This window comes from Spodoptera frugiperda, chromosome 8 (genome assembly GCF_023101765.2).
Source record: "Spodoptera frugiperda isolate SF20-4 chromosome 8, AGI-APGP_CSIRO_Sfru_2.0, whole genome shotgun sequence".
Taxonomy (NCBI): domain Eukaryota; kingdom Metazoa; phylum Arthropoda; class Insecta; order Lepidoptera; family Noctuidae; genus Spodoptera; species Spodoptera frugiperda.
Window position 1 is genome coordinate 3,492,321 of NC_064219.1, and position 19,760 is coordinate 3,512,080.

At 34.2% G+C, this 19,760-nt stretch overlaps 1 protein-coding gene across 4 annotated transcripts in view; it reads left to right on the forward strand.

Moving 5' to 3' along the window:
• The first annotated feature begins 15,183 nt into the window (after positions 1-15,183).
• The window catches only part of LOC118275652 (homeobox protein prospero), a 100,808-nt gene continuing 96,231 nt past the window's right edge, over positions 15,184-19,760 (forward strand). For 3 of the 4 annotated variants that reach the window (XM_035593705.2, XM_035593707.2, XM_050695461.1), the window contains exon 1: positions 17,585-18,123. The gene's annotated coding sequence lies outside the window, so the exon portion shown is untranslated. Of the gene's footprint in view, positions 15,606-17,584; positions 18,124-19,760 lie in introns of those variants that run through there. The other variant, XM_035593706.2, reaches the window with a different exon arrangement.

Here is a 19,760-nt window from a genome sequence, read left to right on the forward strand (position 1 = left end):
TGTAAAAAAATGTCATAAGCCCAAATTCTGTCAGAGGTCATTATTCTACGCAGACGAAGTTGCGGGCAACAGCTAGATATAATTAAAACACAAACTGAAAGAAAGACAAACCATTATAAAGTTACGCCTATTTGGAAAATAGATCTCATAATAAAGGTCTGTCGACAACTAAATCGTTCAAATCGATTAACCGTCACTGTCATAAACTCCTCATCAACCTGCGCCCGAAACTAATCAGGGATTAAGACCACCCTTAATCACATTCTAAACCTTATTCCACACACAATAACGTACAATTTAAAACGATACTTTAAACCAACGGTTATAAGAAAAATTGGAGTGCATTCTAAACCTTATTCCACACATAATAAAGTACAATTTAAAACGATACTTTAAACCAACGGTTAAAAGAAAAAATGGAGTGTATTTTTTTTCATAATCAATTTGGCGCGTTTATTATTTTGAAATTCGAAGACAGATTGCTTATGACTTTTTTTCTAAGAAAGGAGTTGTGTTATTGACTTTAATGAGTCTATTAGGCTACCAAACCTTCTGTTCTCAATTTTTTTTCTAAAATAAATTATAGTATTGATGATTGGATAAATAATGTTGTATGGTAAAATTATTGTTTTATAAACGGTGGAGTCTACCATTCGATTCTGTTATCTGTATCCTATTCAATATGGCTATACAAATGTTGTATCTTGTGATTTCCGTGAGAAGATTAGCAATAATTTTCGTGTGTTTCCTTAAAATCGTGTAGTATTTACGAAACTTAATTAAAACTGCCTCGTTGGTCGAGTGGTCGCAAGTGCGACTGCCGAACAAGAGGTCTCGGGTTCGATTCCCGGGTTGGGCAAAGTATTACTGGGTTTTTTCGGATTTTCGAAAATGTCTCAGTAGTAGCACGGAGTCTGGAATTGTGTCCAGTATATGGCAATAGGCTCACCCCCTATTACATGGGACTTATAACAGAAATGGTGAAAAGTGGGTGTACATTGTATAGCGGCATTACATGCTGTAATGTGCACCTCTGCCTACCTCTTCAGGGATAAAAGGCGTGACGTTACGTTAATTAAAACAGTGATTCGTGTACCATGATCCACAGCCCCGAAGCTGCGGACTACCTAGCGGTTTTACTGGGGTTCCGGCTCGAAAAGCAGGAGTAGGAATGGGGTGGTTTTTAGTCAGTAAGAGTCTGACACTCCCTTTCGTCTCGCCCAAGGCGAGAGAGGTCATTGGATGATTGGAAAAATCATCCAATTTCTTCTCCGCTTAAAAAATTGCTCATTCATCTTCTCTTGAAAAAATGCTCCATAGATACTACAGAACTCTTGAACAAAATGCAAAATTTTATCTTTCTACATCCACTAAATTCGGCTGTATGTCGTCTGTCACTTATTCAGCCACTCAGCAACAGAAGAACTAACTCAACACAGCGTCATCAATTAAGAAATTCATTACTACAGCGACAACTGTCAGTAAGTTCCAGCAAAACTCGACTAAGTGTAACTCGGAGACAAATTAGTCGATTTGGGGAAGTTTGGAACATCGGAACAAATCACTTAAGTGGCAAATCTGCTTAGAATCGTGTCCGAGCAGTTTGGAAACTTGGCCTTAACTAACTTAGTACTATGGTCCCGACAAGATACTGCTTGACAAATTGTTGGATAGTTCGCCTTGAGTCGCTTGTTGATGAGTTTTGATTGATGGCCATTTAATCTGTGGCTCTAGTCTTTAGACTGCCGGAGTAAAGATTTTGACAGGGCCAAGAAAGATTTTGACAGGGCAGTTTTTGAGTTTTTGATATCGTAATGCTTTTGTTTTTTTTTTTGTGCAAGTAAGTAAGGAGTGTTTTGTGATAAGGTATGATTTTTGGTCTAAAGATAGTTAAGACTGCCTCGTTGGCCGAGTGTTGGGTAGTGTAAGTGCGACTGCCGGGCAAGGGGTCTTAGATTTGATACCCGGATCGGGCGATTTTTCGTAAATTTCTGTCTGTTTCCACCAGTGCTAAGCAATGTGTACCAATGAATATGACTGGTGTAGGCCAAACGCATCCACGGCAAATATCTAGCACTCTAATGACAAATATTCACTTCATTTAAAAAAAAATAACATCACTTGAACTTTCTAAGAAAGTGCATCCCTACATTTTAGGAACAAAAACCGTAGGCACGTGTGACACATGATACCTTATGGTCAGCAAAGACGCATAGCCAGTCGAGCAAGACACGAACCATCTGCCGCAACGCTTGCCTGCTCCATATTATAACTAACGTCTTAAGAAATCACCCTTCTAGAACGCATCCTGTCTTAACCTATACAGCACGTGCCTGCCACACAAAAATAACCCTTATTACAACTCTATAAGGTGTATTAACCAGATATGGTACTGAACTATACAGCACGTGCCTGCTACACAAAAATAACCTTTATTACAAGTGTATAAGGTGTATTAATCAGATGGGGTTAACATATTTATGGAAATTGGAGACATCCGTTCGTGTGCCAGGCACGAGTCGTGTTTTATGATGCGCGATATGCTTTTTAGTTTGACCAGCTGGTTTGAATTTTGAATTTGGAATGTTCGTTTTTAACGGATTTTTTTGGTTAATTGACATTAGGTGTACTTAGTCTAGGCTATATAGTAGGTAAGTAATTGTAAACGCCACGCCTTTTATCCCCGAAGGGGTAGGCAGAGGTGCACATTATGCCCTAGTTAAGTGAAGGGACTAGTATGTTGTAGTATATGAATTCAGTTTCTTGCTTAGTTCTCGAAAACGAAACGGCCAGTACCTCTCAGCAAATATATTTTTATGCCATAGAAACCTCTACGATTAATATGTAATATTTTTAATTTCTTTAGAAACCTGTTGTCTACCGATATAGACAAAAAATTTAATCATAGAGATAATAAAAAAAAAACAGGAATACCTAACAGCAACTGAACAATTAATTGGTGTACCTGGTTAACTTTTTTAAGAGATTAGCAAAGTAAGTAGCTTTTTAATTCTTTATAGACTGGTTTAAAAAATGATGTCGAAATGTACCTATTAATTTTGCATCTTTGAAAAAAGGGAGAACATACTGGCATATCCACGAACTTTCTTAAAACATACCTAATTATTGGCTTCAATTTTTTTGTTTTTATATTGTGATGGTCACTACCACTGACAATAGAACTTTAGACGGGATATTTACTATGTTTATTCATGTCTATGAGTTGGAATTCTAATAATTCTATTTTATTTGTTTATTTTCGATACGGTACCTAAATAGTTTTAATAAAAAATGCAAAAAGACGTTAGCCGTCTCAGTTCGGCGCCTCTTTTTGAATTTCGAAGAGCATAACGTTCGACCATAACGTACGGAGGACAGGGCTGCTCAACTTGTGTGTCAGTATGTTATGGGTTTATTAAATGTGTGTAAGTAAATAATTATCGACTTAAAATAAAATAAAATTAAAAAATATATAAATAGCAGGTAATTTTCGTTGGCTTATTGCAAGAAATTATTATGTGACATATCCACTATTTTGAGATAAACGGTATTTTAGTTGGAATAAGGTATTAGTTGGTTGTTGTTGATTTGCCCATATTATCCTAAATATAACTATAAACGTTGATGAAAGTGTTTTCATATTGTAGAATGTGTCAAAATAAGACCTCTATAGATAAAAATGTATTAAGTGTTTTTTTGTAGCTAATGATTTCTTGCAATAAGCCGACCATAATAATATAGAAGGCATAGTTCAACATTAGGCGTTTTGTGGATGGTATGACAATGATGATGATAAAATAATTCATATATTATAAAATATATCAATATTTAAATTTATTAACGTGTGTAACGTTAATAAATACAAAACTCACTAACCCTTTATCTATATGTTGGTTTATTTTTTTCCTTTTCTTTTCCATATCATATCATAAGATAATACTCAAAGTATGTCAATGTTTAAGGACAAAGCATTGGAAGCGGGCCGCGGTTTACCTGCCCACAGTAAGGGCGCGCGCCACGCACGACCGTTAAAATAAGTCACCGTGCAGTACTTCCTAACACAGGGATGCATTCGATACCTTTCTTGAGTAATAAGAAAAAGTACACGATTTCTTACGTATAAGATTGCCTACTCAATTGGTAACAGATAATTTAAAATTCTATCATGTTTCTAGATCAACACCAGACACACCGAACAAATACTCTCACCAATACCAATACTCTATCTACCCAACCTTTCAAAATTTTATTTTAACACCAAAGAAAGGGTGCCGATGAAAAGTATAAAATAAATCACTCGATCCATAAAGATTTATAAATATGACACGTCTGCTTTACGGAAATGTTTGTAAACCGTATTAAAGTATTTAAGTATTTCAAATAGACCGCGAAGGCATTTTTGTAGGTTAAAGCCAATATTATAATATTAAAAAAAAATCTGTCTGTCGACCAATCCTCTAGTGAAGCTTGTTCCAAAGTGTAGATTCTTATGGAAAAGAACGAGCATATTTCACAATACATAAGTAATGTTTTACCATTGTTTCAAAGTTCACTTTTTGTAAGATTTCATATAATTTATTGATATAGAAACTCCTTCCTAGTATTACCTTCCTAGTCCATCCCTGTTCTCATTGTCGTCTTTTTATGTGTGTACGACAATAGTAATCGCGAAGAAAGCACACCCTACAAAATAAACCTTTTTTATGTGAGCAGCTGGTCCTAATGACGTTTAGACTTTATTACCTGAATTATAGATGCTATTTTGCATTAGCAAACATCCTGTTTAAGACCTCAATTCCTTTTGATAGTATGATGTGTTAAAATTGTGACCGTCGCCTCTTTGAATTTTTAAGGTTTTAAGATATTTTTGGTAGTATTGAAAAATAAATGAATTTGACTGATGTTTTAGAATTCTAACAATGTGCATTTGAATTATTAAAGCGATATTTACGTAATATTTTATACATTTATCTTTGAATGATTCGATAATATCTAATTATGTTTAATTTCGTTCCCTTTGAATATTTATAGCTGCTTATTTTATAAGCACTATAATATTCTGTTTTATCTCTATTTCTTCAGTACAATATCACCCAAAAATACGAAAAAGAGATTTAAACAGAAACCGTTGAAAATAAAACGAAAAACACAAAAGGGCCACTAAAGAGCACACGTACTTATCAAGATCTAATAAGGGGAGCCCGTAGGGTCACCGACGTAACGTCTTTTGGTCCCAAGACGAGTTCCTTGCAGACCGTCGAACAAACGGGACGGGCGCACGCCACCCCTACACTCCCGCCACAACACATTCAAATTCAAAATCGTTCCATCGTTCCATTCCAAAGTGCCTTGTTGTGATAATTCCTTCTACTGTCATTTAAATTAAGAAAAATAAAATAGTTCCTTGAATTTCAAAATAAGAATCGTTTAGTTTTAAATACCGAGCTTCGTAGTTTATTGTGGTGCTTTTTTAATAATTTTTTTTTTTTTATTATCTCTGTGCAATATTTTGTAGTGTTACAAGAAAATTAATAGTCTGATTTTTTGGTGCCTTACCTAATTTAATTTGTGATATTTTTTCTACTACTGGGATTTGCTAATATATTGGTAAGTGTCTTTTCTTTTATATCTTAGATTATTTTACTATTTATTTCTAAATACGGCCACAGTACAGAAATTGCTACATTATTGCAAAATAGCTCTTATTGCAACGGCATTAAAGGTTATTATTAATTTTAATTTATAAAAAACAGTGGCATACGAATTTAATAAAGGCATATGTCAATACGTCATACCTATAAAAAAAATCCACGTTACTTTATTCAATGAAATTAATATTCACTTACTAAACTAGGGGTTGCTTAATTGACTTAGTGGTTGCAAATAAAACAGCTGACCGCAAGGTCCAATGTTGTTCCTAGTGTATTTGTTAACCGATTGTAGTAGTAGCTGTAGCAGAGAGGCGGAAACAGGTTCATGAATAAAAGACAAGATTAAATAGATAGTGTACCAAAAGATTTCTAACAAATTAGTACAAACATAGAACGTACAATTCTACTAATTTCCAAATGCTAGCAACATTACCTATTTAGTAGCTTTTAACCATAACCATAAACAATGAACGAACGAAAAATAAAATCAGTTCGACTTTTAAATCCAACCAACTTCGTGATTGATAAATAATAAAAAAAAAAAAACACACACACAACATAATAAATATTTTCACCGAAAATTAACCGCTTTAAAATTTTCACACGAAATAATAAACAGTTCGTTCATTCTTTCATTTATTTTTTCCCAGATCAGATGAAAATAATATGGCGATTAAAATATATTCATTGACTAATTACGTAACGGGATTTAATTTTAATGTCCTTGTATTGGTTCCTTTTTATGATGGCATCTGTTTACACGTCATTATAAGAACTTAAATTGTTTTTTGTCATGTTTTTCTTATCTATATTCTAGATAGATTTTAAATTTAGAACACGACGAATTATGTAGCTTTGCTTAAGACCTTCCTAATGGTTCCTACCATACCTTCCTAAAGGTAGGGAAAATGTAGTACTAAAGAAGTCTACGTTTCTTTTCGCCATTCGTCCTCAGAGTTTAGGTTCATAAGCTCTAACTATTCCTATCACTGCTAATGGGAATGTATTTATTACCTAGGTATCTATGCAATAATGGCAAAGCTAAGTATGGATCATTGTAAAAAATAGGATATTTTTCACTTATCTTTGAAACATAGTCTTCTAACTCTAAACTGGTCAAACTAAGCTTACCAAACCTAACCAGAAGGGAAATATACTCTTGTTCTCTTCCTTTAACATCGGGCCATACGTCACATTCCAACAACGCCGTCACAATTGCTATCAACCACCACGACATACGTAATCGGGCCGATGAGGGCGCGGGAAACGCGAAAAAACACGTTATTTTTAAACGTTAAACGAAATAAAAAAGTAATGAGTTATTGATTCGAGTGAGGTCATTGGCTGGCCTTGGCATTCAAACATACCGTATTACAGTAGATACTGTGTCAAGGCTGAATTTATTTATGCACTCATTGAACTTTTCCTTTTTTTAAGTACGATACTTTATTTTTTAAAGTGACGTTTTGTTCGTTGATCAGTTTTTCCGTTGAAGTTGTTGATTGATGTTAACGTTGTGCGTTGAACGTTGTCTAGTGTTAGGGTTATGCTCTAAACGTTTTGTTTTAGGGTTGTCGATGTCGTTTTGATAAGGAATGGTAGTTGTCAAAGAGATGTCTGTTGGTAATTGGATGTTAGATGGAGAAATTGAATATATTTTAGATATATAGTCCTCCTTACCGATGTCGGTAACGGCGACCTTACATAAGCTATTTCCTGTCGTGGGCCCTGACGTGACTGGCCAGACCAAACTTAGGTTAACTTAATCTTACCTGTACTTTTATATTTTAGATTTAGGTAATGAAAATGTAGTTGGAGAAAATGTGATAGACCGGTTGGGAGCGACTAATATTGTTGTCTATAATAGATGACTAATTTTTATTTTAATGTCAGTCTTGTAGATTATTTTAAAATATTAGACACGTATTCTTTATTTTCTTACGGAAACAAATACTTTCGATGATATATTGATTTGAAATATCGTGCAACGTCACTTCTAGGTACGTTTTACACATAGAAATAACGTATTTTTTCTCCCACTCCTAAACATTACTTCATTTTATCTATGTATTGTTAAGACAAAATAAAAAAATACGTGTCTAATATTTTTCCATTACCTAACTGACGGGCTAAATAGATTTTTAATTTCCATACCCCGTCATCATCCCTACTTTAATTGTATGACTTAAAAAAATGCCTAATTGAAACCAAAAGACATTGCTTTTCAAAACAAATCTCTTCTCCCCTCTAACACAGATCGATCTTTCAAAATCTTGCCTCTAAATCTCAAGTCGCATACATTAAATTGTCTAACTGACCGGTCCAGTGGATTTATTGCCAACTTTCAATTTGGTTAACACGTCCACAGATCGTAAATCTGGAGGTCCATTTAAACAGTTTCTTGCGGTCCCTTCGGCCAGCTTGGACAATTGGACGGTACCTAAATTACTTACTTACATATTCTCTGATTAAAATTTAAATCAAATGTGTCTTCGAGCTAATTGGGTTGCTAAGATTGGACCCTTTATATACTTATTGTGGACCCTTTATACTTGTGTGATGATTCGATTATTCAAACTAATTAGAGTATAGTTTTTTTTACAAAGCATGTAATCAATGCTAATTTCCAGGAACTATCCTTATCCTACCTAATATATAAAGCTGAAGAGATTGTCTGTTTGTTTGTTTACATGCGCTAATCTCCAAATTACTGGTCCAAATCGTATAATTATTTTTGTGTTGGATAGTCCATTAATTGAGGAAGGCTATTGGCTAAACATCACGCTACGGTCAAAAGGAACCGAACAGAGCTTCTCCAATAAACAGTAGTACCTAATTTGTAGTAAATCTACGTACCCATCAACAAGATGACTACACGCACGTCTAACGCACAAATTCTAACACCGATCTTATTTCATCGCAATAAAGACTAATTTTGTGTTTCAAAAATGTATAGACAACTGCACATCGTACGTACTGATATACCATTATAAATTGACCTATCATTGTGTGGAGTTGCCATGCAATTAGAGATCAAATTAGACTGGGTTGTCTATAGTACAACATAACCATTATAAATAGATCTACACTTTTATAGAGTTACCAGGCAATTAGAGGTCAGGTTAGGATGGTGATAAAGTATGACGTGCTGTCATGGTCATTATCAATCACGGTAGCCATTTTAATACCAAATCCATTAGTGTAATCTTCAGTCATTCGCAATAATCCTAACATTAGACAATGTTTGTCTGTAGTTCATAGGAAAATCACATTTTACAGGCTTGAGTTTATTAGTTCAGGACTTTTCATGCTAAAGTGAACTGTAGGATTGAAGGTATAGAATTCAAAATTACTTTGTGATTAAGTGCGTGATTTAAAATGTTAATCTTATTGATATCATTGTTGAGACAATATGATACTTTGCTCAGCAACTAATATTATTTTGTTCCGGAGCTGCGGGCTTGATCCTGAGCTGTGGACTACCTACTTACCCAATTTACCGGGGCTCCGGTTCGAAATTTAGTCAGTAAAAGCCACACTCCCTCTCGCCTCGCCCAAGGCGAGAGAAGTCCTCCCTTAAAGTCAGCTCAAAAAAACATTGCTTAACCTTTTGACAAAGGAATTAGGTGCTTAAAGAAAGATTTTTCTTAAGCCCATTGTCAAGACTGCATTAAAAAAGTAACCTACTTACTTCTTTACTTCGATATGAAAAGAGTTGAATCTGTAAGCACCACAATCCTTTACTAAGTTCTTTTATAAAACTTATTTCGTTATAAATAATTGTGCTTCGTAAGGGGGAGGTTGTATTGGCAGCGGGTAGCGTATAGCGATTAGCGGTTTGTAAAGCGCCAACTTAGTTGAATTTGGTTAAAGTTTAAAATAGGTAACTAGGTACTAATATGATTAGTTTTTTAATCTAATTTTAGTATCTAGGTAAACCTTAGTCATATAATTTTATTAATAGTAATAAAATTGTCTCAGTAATATTTTACAGTACAAATAGCTATATCAAGCTGTTTACTTCCATTTAAAATATGAGGTTATGGCATACTCCTTTACTACTTTATTTCAAAATAACAGTCAATTACAGATCGATTAATCGCTTCGCACAAGCGTTTGTCCAGCGTATGCGCAGTGTAAACGCCGCGAGTGTGCGGCGTAGACGTCGCATTGTCGCGATGCCAGTGGAAGGGTAAATGAAACGCTGCGCTAACGCCTACGCTGGAAAAACGCTACTGTGAAGGCGTTCTAATTGTCGCTAGCTGTAAGACCGCGGCCTTATAGGACTTATAAAGGATTACAACCCCTTTTATATTTCTTATATTGCGCTGCCCTTTGGCTTTCTCAATAAAATTCTTTATTAAACGATCGAGTATAACTTCAGAATTATTACTTTTAAACAGTTGTTTTTTTTTGCCGTTTTTTTTATATATTTTTCCAGACCGTATTGAACTATGAAATAATATTATATTTTTTTCTGTTTTGAATTTTATTTAAATAAAATTAATTTTATAATTAGCGATTTTAAACGTTTTGTTTGTTTGAATTTGAGAAATAATTACAATTGAATCAAAAGTTGCGATGTATGACTAGTCAGAAACTACTATTAAACAAATCTCATGATTAATAATGATTTAGGAAAAAAGCGAGATAAGTAATACTAAAGAAACTACGTAATGTTACATTACATACAAATAATTTCTCACGAAAAATCCTAACAGCACAGCCATGATACAATTATTGCCAAACCTTATTGCAGTTCCATTAGCAATCAAATAAAATGGCCACAACAATAAAAAAACCGTCATTCCGTAATAACATTAACGACATCTTATTACAAACACCCTTTATATTCCCAGGTGTTTAAATAAAACAAGAAATAAAAACTCAGATTCGTTTCTACCGAAGTACCTTCGCAGAAACTCGTAAACGAAACTTTAGAATCATCCTGTACATTATAAAGAGTACTATGTTCTAAAACCCGTCACATCAAAACCGAAAGAATATTATCGCAAAGATAAAATTTTAAAATAGACAAAAACCAACCTTCACCACAAAAAGATAGAGTACATTTTCCAAATCACAAATTCGCACGTATGACGTATAACAAAACAAATGAAAAAGTTTTTATTTATCGCCTCAACACTTCATTCTTTTGGTTAGACATTCTAAATTCGACCTTAACACCCTAATCACAAGTTTCTTTTTAGCATGAGAAGTGAAATGAGCAGCAATAAAAACGTTCGAAATTCAAAGTTATTCGTAATGCTAAACCGTTAAAGGTGTGCCAATAAAAAAGAAGTTAGCTTCTTATGGTAACAAGGTGAGGAATATGGCACCCCTGGCCGCCATTTTGTCGAAAATTTTATCCTTTATCCCGCGACATAAACGGACCCTGTTAAAGGGTACCAGTTGAATCTGTTTTGTCATAGCTTTCCATAAAATCGGTTGTTGTTCGAGCAATCTTCTTGAGATTATCTTTTGTGAGTTTTTTTTTATTGTCGGTACTTCGAATGTTAAGTGAGAATATAATATGTCGTATTAGCTTCTGCCGCGCGCTTTGCACGCGTTCCTATCACCCAAGTCAGTTTTTACCCTGTCTGTATACCTATATAAATTTCATTAAAATCCGTTCAGTAGTCTCAGCGTCACCGACGGAAAATATTCAAACAAACAAACTTTTTCATTTATAATATTAGAGGGAAGTGTGATTCTTAGTTTATTATTTTGTAAACAATAGTAATTGCAGGCCTAGTTATAGAGAGTTAATAAAAGGAGAACAATGATATACAACGTGTAACAAAATACCCATATACATCAAGAAGCCCTGAAGAATACAGGTTGAATAGAGTCTCTAAACGAAGTTTCAGCTTAAAATAAGTTAAAAAAAAATTGTACCAAATTCTTGGTATCGCATAGTTCTTGATTTTAAATCATACAAACGTGTCACAACACTACAGGGATCACTCGCTAATATTACGAAACATTTATTCTGTCAATCTGATCGCCTAGTACCTGTCTACCTAATTTTGAACCACGCGGCGGCGCGATTTGAAAAATTCATAACTTGATACCATGAAAAAATGAGTTTAAAAAACCCTTACCGTATCGTTTGTTATGTTATCTAGAAGCCGTGTACTTGATATGTATACCCCCTATTTGTTACACGTTGTATAGTTACATAAAGAAAGTGTGAGAGAGCAATGCTACGGAACGAAAGGGCTGAAACCACACCAGAGTGATACCACGGCCTCACAGAAAACCGACGTGAAGCAACGCTCGCGTCGTGTTTCGTTATGTGAGTGTTGTTACCGGAGGCCCTATTACGCCTCTACCCAATCTCCAATTCTCCAACAACCCTTAACTTCCTAATCCCCCAAAAAATATCAGGCGACACGTCTGCTCGTAAAATCATTCTTTACATCAATCTACACAACTAAAAAATATCTTTTCAAATAGAAAATTAAATATAAATATAATATGTATAATAAATAGGAGCGTTCGTTACGTCACGTAACCCTATGAAATGTAGTAAATAGTGACGTCACAAAATATTTCAAAATCAATGTATCGTCGAAAATATTTCATTTTGCTAAAATAATGACAAAGAACCTGTTTAATGTCTTAAAATAATCTACCAGCCGGACATTAAAAAAAATAAGATACCTACTACCCTATTGCAACAACAAACACCTTTAATCTAAACCAAAAAGGGTCCATAAACGCATCTCATCTCATCGTAAGACTCCTGACCGCCATTGTCCCAGTAAACCGCGCAAGTCAATCTCATGCTAGTTAAGGAAAGCATTGACGACTATTTTATAGCGCACTTGACGGCGGTGACGGTAACCGTTACGGCACCGAGGTGACGGTTTATGACTTTATGACATGGCTATGGCACTCCCGTTAAGGATAAAGAAGCTGCCTTTAAATGTAGATTTGAATATGGATTTCTTGATTTTATTATAACTTTTGTGAGACATACTAAATTAATCATTGTTATCGACTAGTTTCAAGCCATGCTAGAGGCTCATATTTATTAGCAGCATTCCGCAAGGTGGCTGGTAGTGGTTGGATGCGTAGAGCTGAAGATCGAGCTCAGTGGCGTGCCATTGGAGAGGCCTACGTCCAGCAGTGGACAAAAACAGGCTGATGATGATTCCGCGACCCACGAATTTCTTTTTGCAATGTTGCTATAATAAAATATTTTTTTTATGTTATGCGATTTTAATAGGCTTAAGAGTGTTTAATAGGCTTAAGGCCAAATATCAGATCGATCAGAAATTACTAAATTTGACACAAACAAACAAGCAAACAGGACAAGTTAAATAAAACCGTTTAAAATAAGGAAATTAGTATAACTCGAGACCATCAATAATTGATATTATGTTGCTGTGATTGGTTAGTTCATTGGAGCCGGCCAATCACAGCGCCGAACGAAATCTTGTACCAGTCTATTTTAATTTAATTCTAAGGTCTATTCTATTGTCCTTAACGTAACTTCTAACGGAGGTTCTGAGAAAAATCGCGTGTAAAAGTAATTTGTTTAGAATAAGTAATTGAGAAGCAAGTTTATGGCTTACGGTAAACTCGATAACAAATACGCTTAAAGGTAGAAAAATATATTGGAGTTGGTATTATTTTATAGTTAGCTAGTCATTAAAATATCTTAAGTACAAAAAAACTTAACTTTAAGAAAAATATTAGGGGGGGGGGGGGGAAAAATCATCATCAAATGCGTTCTCGTTCGTTCTGGGTGAAACAAGAGGGAGTGTTAAACTCTTACTAATTAAAAACCACCCCGTTCCTACTCCTGCATGATTATCTGGTGCGGAAAACTAAGTTGAGGAAAATATAACTTTATTTTTAATATTTTTCAGGTTGATACCATATTCATAATAACATTCAAATAAAAAAGTACCTACAAAAAAAAAATCTTTTTTAAGAAATTTTTATTTTTTTTATTTCGCTCTGCCTCTATAACAATCTATCGTAGGACAATAAGCCGGGCCTGTTTTGGTCTGCGAATGAATAAAAAACTCGATTCAAGAAATAAAAAAATAATTAACTACTTTTACCAGCACTTGCAATATTTTATGTCAAAAACACTTTTAATATTTTCTTACAATACCATTTTTAGTTTCATACTAAATAAGCTTATTATTCATTAATCAGTAAAAATACAGAAACGCTTCATTGAAAATTATTACAACAACTCGACGATAGACGCGAGCTCCCGAAGCCCTCAGTTTCAATATTGTCCGTAAGCTGTGATACTAAAAGTTAGAAAAAAAGTTATATTTTTCCTCATAAACGAGCTATAATCGATACAAGAACATAAACATATCATGTTAAAAATAATTATACTCCATAATATGTATCAGAATAATACAAAATTAATAATTTAGTTCCATCTAATCTCATTTTCAGACTCCTAACGCCATCTATTGTAATTAGAGCGACAACTAAGCGTAATGAGGTTTCATTATTAAATGCTTAGATAAAAACTCCAAGATAAAAGGAGAATACTTAAAGCAGTTGGTTTAATAAAATAGTAGCTAAGTATAGCTTGGCGTAATAACAGTTACTGTATTGAACGTGTCAAATGCAAAGGTAACTGTATTCAAAACGACAGAGATCCGACGACATGATCAAAACGTCTGTAAAAAACCAATGAAAACGAAAAAGAAACTGCAAACGAAAATGGCCGTTGAATGCCCGGCGAAGTGAACGTTGCACTTTCACGATTAAAAAATAAAATTGAAAAAATAAACGACGCGTTAGAAATGAACCATCGGCTAATAGTTCTTATTGACGCCGAGTTGGCGCTAGTGTGCAAGCTCATTGCTTTTGAAGTTTAGTTCTGCTATCCGACGCTGCGATATTACGGCAGCACTGTCGATATCTTATTAGAATTATTCTGAATTGGAATTAGTTTTGTTGAAATCTTATAAATAACATTATGTTATGGATGAATACAAGGTAAATTGAAATCTAATATTTTTTTATAAATGTATTGTGTAAATGCATAACTTTTTTTATTTATGAAAGCTAAATAAGTAACACAATTTTTAATTCCAAGCGTAGTTTCAAACATCGCTTTAGTTCACCCTTAAAACAGTTTCATGTGCGTTCAAAACATAGAAAAAACAGTTCGTTTAGTTTTTTTTTTCCTTTTTTTATGGTATTGACACATATGCCTAAACAAAAATAAAATAATCGAACGCGCCAATAAAGTATTGAAAAGCGTCGATCACATGATCGGTCGCAGATCGAACCGGGTCAAGCACAACAGGTGAGTCGCGGAGCGCATCAACTAAAAAATAAAATATCGAAATGTGAAAAAATAATAAAAATCAGCAAATATAGTAAATTGAAAAAAGAATAGCGCTGTTACTGTCTGGCGCGAGGGGTTTGTGTATGTGCGTCTCTATCGTGAGTGGCGCACACGTGGTTTTCGGTAGTCTCGATTCGGGTGTCCGACCGAGGGTGCGGGTGTGCGGGAAGTCGGAGGACGCGAGGGCCACATCCCGTCGCGGCCCGCGCCGACCGGCTGCGTTGCCCGTAACCTCCGAATGACCTCATTTTTTTTTCACCAATGTAAATATTCGGCTCGTTTTGCCGCATAGTCTATAAGTGGTATTAAGTTCCTTCGCCGCGTTCGATTTTTATTTTTCTTTAACAGTTAATTAGTGGACGTTCCAAATTGACTTTAGCCGCGTCGAGTACTTTTAATTAGTGTAATTTTTTCTAGTGAAACGACTCGGTGGTTCTGGACTGAATTAATTTAGAAATTATTTTAGAATATTTTCCTTAAGTTTCGGACGTTTCGAACTGGTTATTATTAAGGTATTTGTTGTGGTGTTGATGGAATATTAGAAATAAGTTTAAAATTACGCAAGATTCGTGTTTCCTTTCAATTTGAGGAAAATTGTTCTGGTCAGCACATCTCAGGTAAATTGTGAATGAACATTGTTTTTGGCCATAGTTTGTTGTATTATTTTTATTTTATTTTTTTATTTCGCTGTTACTTTTTTGTTGCAAAGATCGCTCGTTACTTTTGAAAAAAAAGTTAAAGTGTCGTGATTGTGAAAGATTGAAAAAATATTGGTTAATATTTTTTCGTTGTGATTTTTCATTAATCTCGCTGGGTTTATTATCAGAAAATAGAGTGTAAATAAAAGAGGACTCTATCAATTTCAATAAAATATTTATGTTCTGGGTCACGTAAAAATTAATTAAAATATTCTTCATAATAAAAAAAAATACCTAATGAAAAATTTTAATTTAAACAAAATCATGAAGCTGTTTTTTTACAATTCATTGAAAAAAATAAACTCGTGTTATTTTGTGCATAGTTAGAGATATTTTTATACGCAACAATTTCATAAATTTTGTGCCGAATACTTTTCTAAAAAAAAAAAAAATTACATCAGCCAATAAATCAAATCAGTATATAATAATTTCGTGCAACACAAGAAAAATGTCATCCAAAAAAAAAAAAAAACAAAAAGAATGACATTAAAAAACATCAACAATCGAAATTTAATTTAAAAAAATCTCGCTTCATGTTCAAGTTCGTCGACCTCGCGCCGGACCGCCGTCTGATAAAAGAATCATATTAATTCATACTCATTCAGCTGTTTACGGGTTACAACAGAAACATTCACTTACGGAGCAAAATAAAAAATACGTTCAACGTGACCGTTACGTTTTTTTGTTGTTATTACTACGAAATCGACGTAAATTATTGGCCATCCTTTTTTAAATTTCCCGTCAATGAGAACGACATTATTGGGATTTTAAAATGCGAACGTATTTTTGAAGTCCCTTGTGTGTTGTTTTTTTTTACCGAAGCCTTTTTGTATTGTATACAGATGTTGTTTTTTTGAGGTAGACTTAAAAGTGATTGTTTTAAATGTCTCAGATTTAAAATCTTGGATAATTGATGTCAGATGGAAGTTGGGCTATCAACTCGAAAATTCTGTTAGATTTTAGATAGAATAAATTATGTTTGAATTGCATTAGACTCAAATTTTGTCAAATCTATGAAATTATTAGAATTGAATAGAAAAAAAACGAGTTTTTTTCACATTACTCTGCTTTGTGTTAGACCCAGCAACCGATTCACGAACAAGGGTAAGGACGAGACTATTCACAAAACCCGTTTCGCCGGCCCGTGATTGAGATGGACCCGTTTAATATGCTTCTACATCCCATTCTATTCCAAACTCCGTTCTAAGCACCAGGACTTAATCAAAACGAGCATTCATTGTCTTAAAATCGATTGACTATTCGACATACGAGTGTCGAACAAAAAAAGAGTGGTGACGTCACCCGCGCCACCATAATGCATTAAAAAGTACAATCGCTGAATACGTATCTCTCATTGATATTGTCGGGTGCCGATTACCGGAGGATTTTTTGCGAATGATTGAATTTTATTTACAATTAACCCGGCCTCGGCATCGGTGAAAGCGAGAGTGACGATTAAATGCCATTTAAAAATAAAACAGCTCGCCGCCATAACATTGGGATGCCGATAATTTATACGTGTACACCTATAGTTGACCGCGTGTGTTGACGGACCGTGACATCCCGGCTATTGGGTTTCTAACTCGTTTGTGCATAGAATTGATGAACTAAGCGTTGTAGAGAAATATATGGACGGTTTAGTAAGCTTGTGTGACGACCGAATATATGTTTGAGCGGAGGCGTAGAGGGAACGTCTTAGCCGTAAGAAACCGCCCAAACGTAAGTCGCTGGGGGCGCGCGGGCGGCGCGGGCCCGCCTAATTTGTCTTAGGCGGAAAAATCGCGCGGCGATTACAAGTGGCTCGTAACGAAGTCGGGCCCGGGGAGTGCGGGGGAGGGCGCGTCGGGCGCGGGGTGGGGGGCGTGCTGGCTAGGGGTGGCGGCGCGGCCGGCCGCGGATACGTCTCAGTCGTCCGTCTGGAGTCGCGCCGGCCGGCCGGGCCGCGCGGCGTAATACACGTTCCTCGTGCTCTTGTGATTATAAATTTTAATAATACAAAATTCCAAAAAGTAATAATTAAAAAAAAAATTAACCGCGTCTAATCGAAAATATTTTTAGGCTAAATTCCCTCGACCCTAAATTTTTTGACCTAAACTGTTGGCAGTGGAAAAGTTTTTTGCGAAATTTTTAATATTTACGTCGGTTACATTTGTAAAGAGATTAAAACTTTTGGCCGTTGATGAGAATATTTTTATTTGAAATTTTATTTTTCTTAACTAACGAGCGATCTTGAGTGAGCGATTGATGAGTAAATAATAATTAATGTTAAGCGTTATATTAATATTTAAGAAATTGATAATAATTGAGCTAGACTGCTGACTGCCCACAAATATTGTCAGTCGTGCTAAGTTTCAAGATATTTGGACTATACTTGTGATTATTCGGACGTACAAACTTTTGTGTGATTCAATCTCCTGAACTCTTCCCCCGGACCAAGGTGTGATTCTGACTTAAATACTATTTAAATATAGAATTTCATTGCAAAATTTTTTTTTTTTTTTTGTTGCGTGCCTAGATTTTTTTTTCTTTGTTTCGTTTTTCAATTTTTTTTTGTTATATTTTTTTTTGTCAGAGTGTCAATTGAACTATACAGAATACAAAATGTTACTTTATATTGGAAAATATTTCGTACATTTTCTATTTTTCTTTCCATTTTTCTAATCTCGCGTCACTTTTCCCCGACGGTCGTCCGACGGGACGTGACACTCATTGACTCACTTCATAGATTTGATCTATTGTAACTTAAATATTTTAGTTTTAAATTATATTTTTTGTTATTTTAGTTTTTAGCTAAAGATTTTTTTTTCGATATTGTGTTTTTTTATGCTTTCTTTTTTTCTGTTTGTAAAAAACCTAATCTAATAAGAATAGGTGTTTAGACGCTAGTTTATAAGTTTTTTTTGTTTTGTATTAATTTTTGCTACCTATGTTACTTTTTGTAACTGTATATTTTTTTCTTTATTTTTATGTTTTTATTGAAAATAAACATTTTTTTTTTGTTTTGCTTGTTTCTTTATTTTTTGCCTCCGATGTCTAAAGGTAAGTCGTATTACATCATTTTATTCTTTGTATTATGAAAGGCGGTTCAATTGTTGATAGAGTAAAAATATTCAGTTCTCTATTGCAAATACAGTTTCTTTTCCAATTGCGCCCATCTATTAGACAAAATAATCTCCAACTAGAAATTGTCTTGTCTGATTTGAAATATTGCCTTTTTCCGTTGATGTAATAAATATTGTGCCTATTACAATTTAATATCAAGTCTCTTATAATTTCAATACACAACACACACAGAAATTCTATTAACAGAAAATGGAAAAATCTGTGTGAGTGAAATTGATACAATATATTTAAGATTGATACTTAAAACATCTTCAATGTCTGACATAAATCTATCTCGTAAATACGAGCCTATTTAGTTCCTCTCCAAAACAGGTTTTTAACAAAAAAATTACCTGTTTATAATTTTAATGTATCAAAATTTATTCGAACAATGTATAAAAGGAAGCGTTAAAGGAAGGGAGGAAACCTGTTCTGGTTAGATCATGTTTGTTGGGTTGTGTACTTCTCCATTTTATAAAAAAATAATAAATTTTTAACACGTCTACAGTTATGACGTAGAAAAATTAAGATAGTACACATTAGATAACTGCAACAATTCTATGAAACGTCTTTTGTCCTTTATAAAAAACGGGAGAATATTGCGTGCAATTTGATATTTTAAAGGCAACGAAATTATTCAGAGAGTGTATGACTGACACAGCACAAAGATTACCGACTATTTAAGATTATTATATTATTCATTTCGCAATATTTATTCGGTGTATCTAAAACAGACTTATAGAAAAAAGAAACCTATTTCGAAAAAGTATCCCATACAAAAATATGTTTTTATATTAAACAGTTTTAATGTGTATTGTCATAAAGATTAGGATTAGTACCAAATATGAGATCGTCGTCCAAAGCCAAACAAATAATGAAGGCAGGTTAATTGAAACCGTTTTTAAAAAGTATTTAATGCTGTGTTGTAAAAAGCGTATGCTTTTGTGCATGTTCCGAATACTATCTTAATTT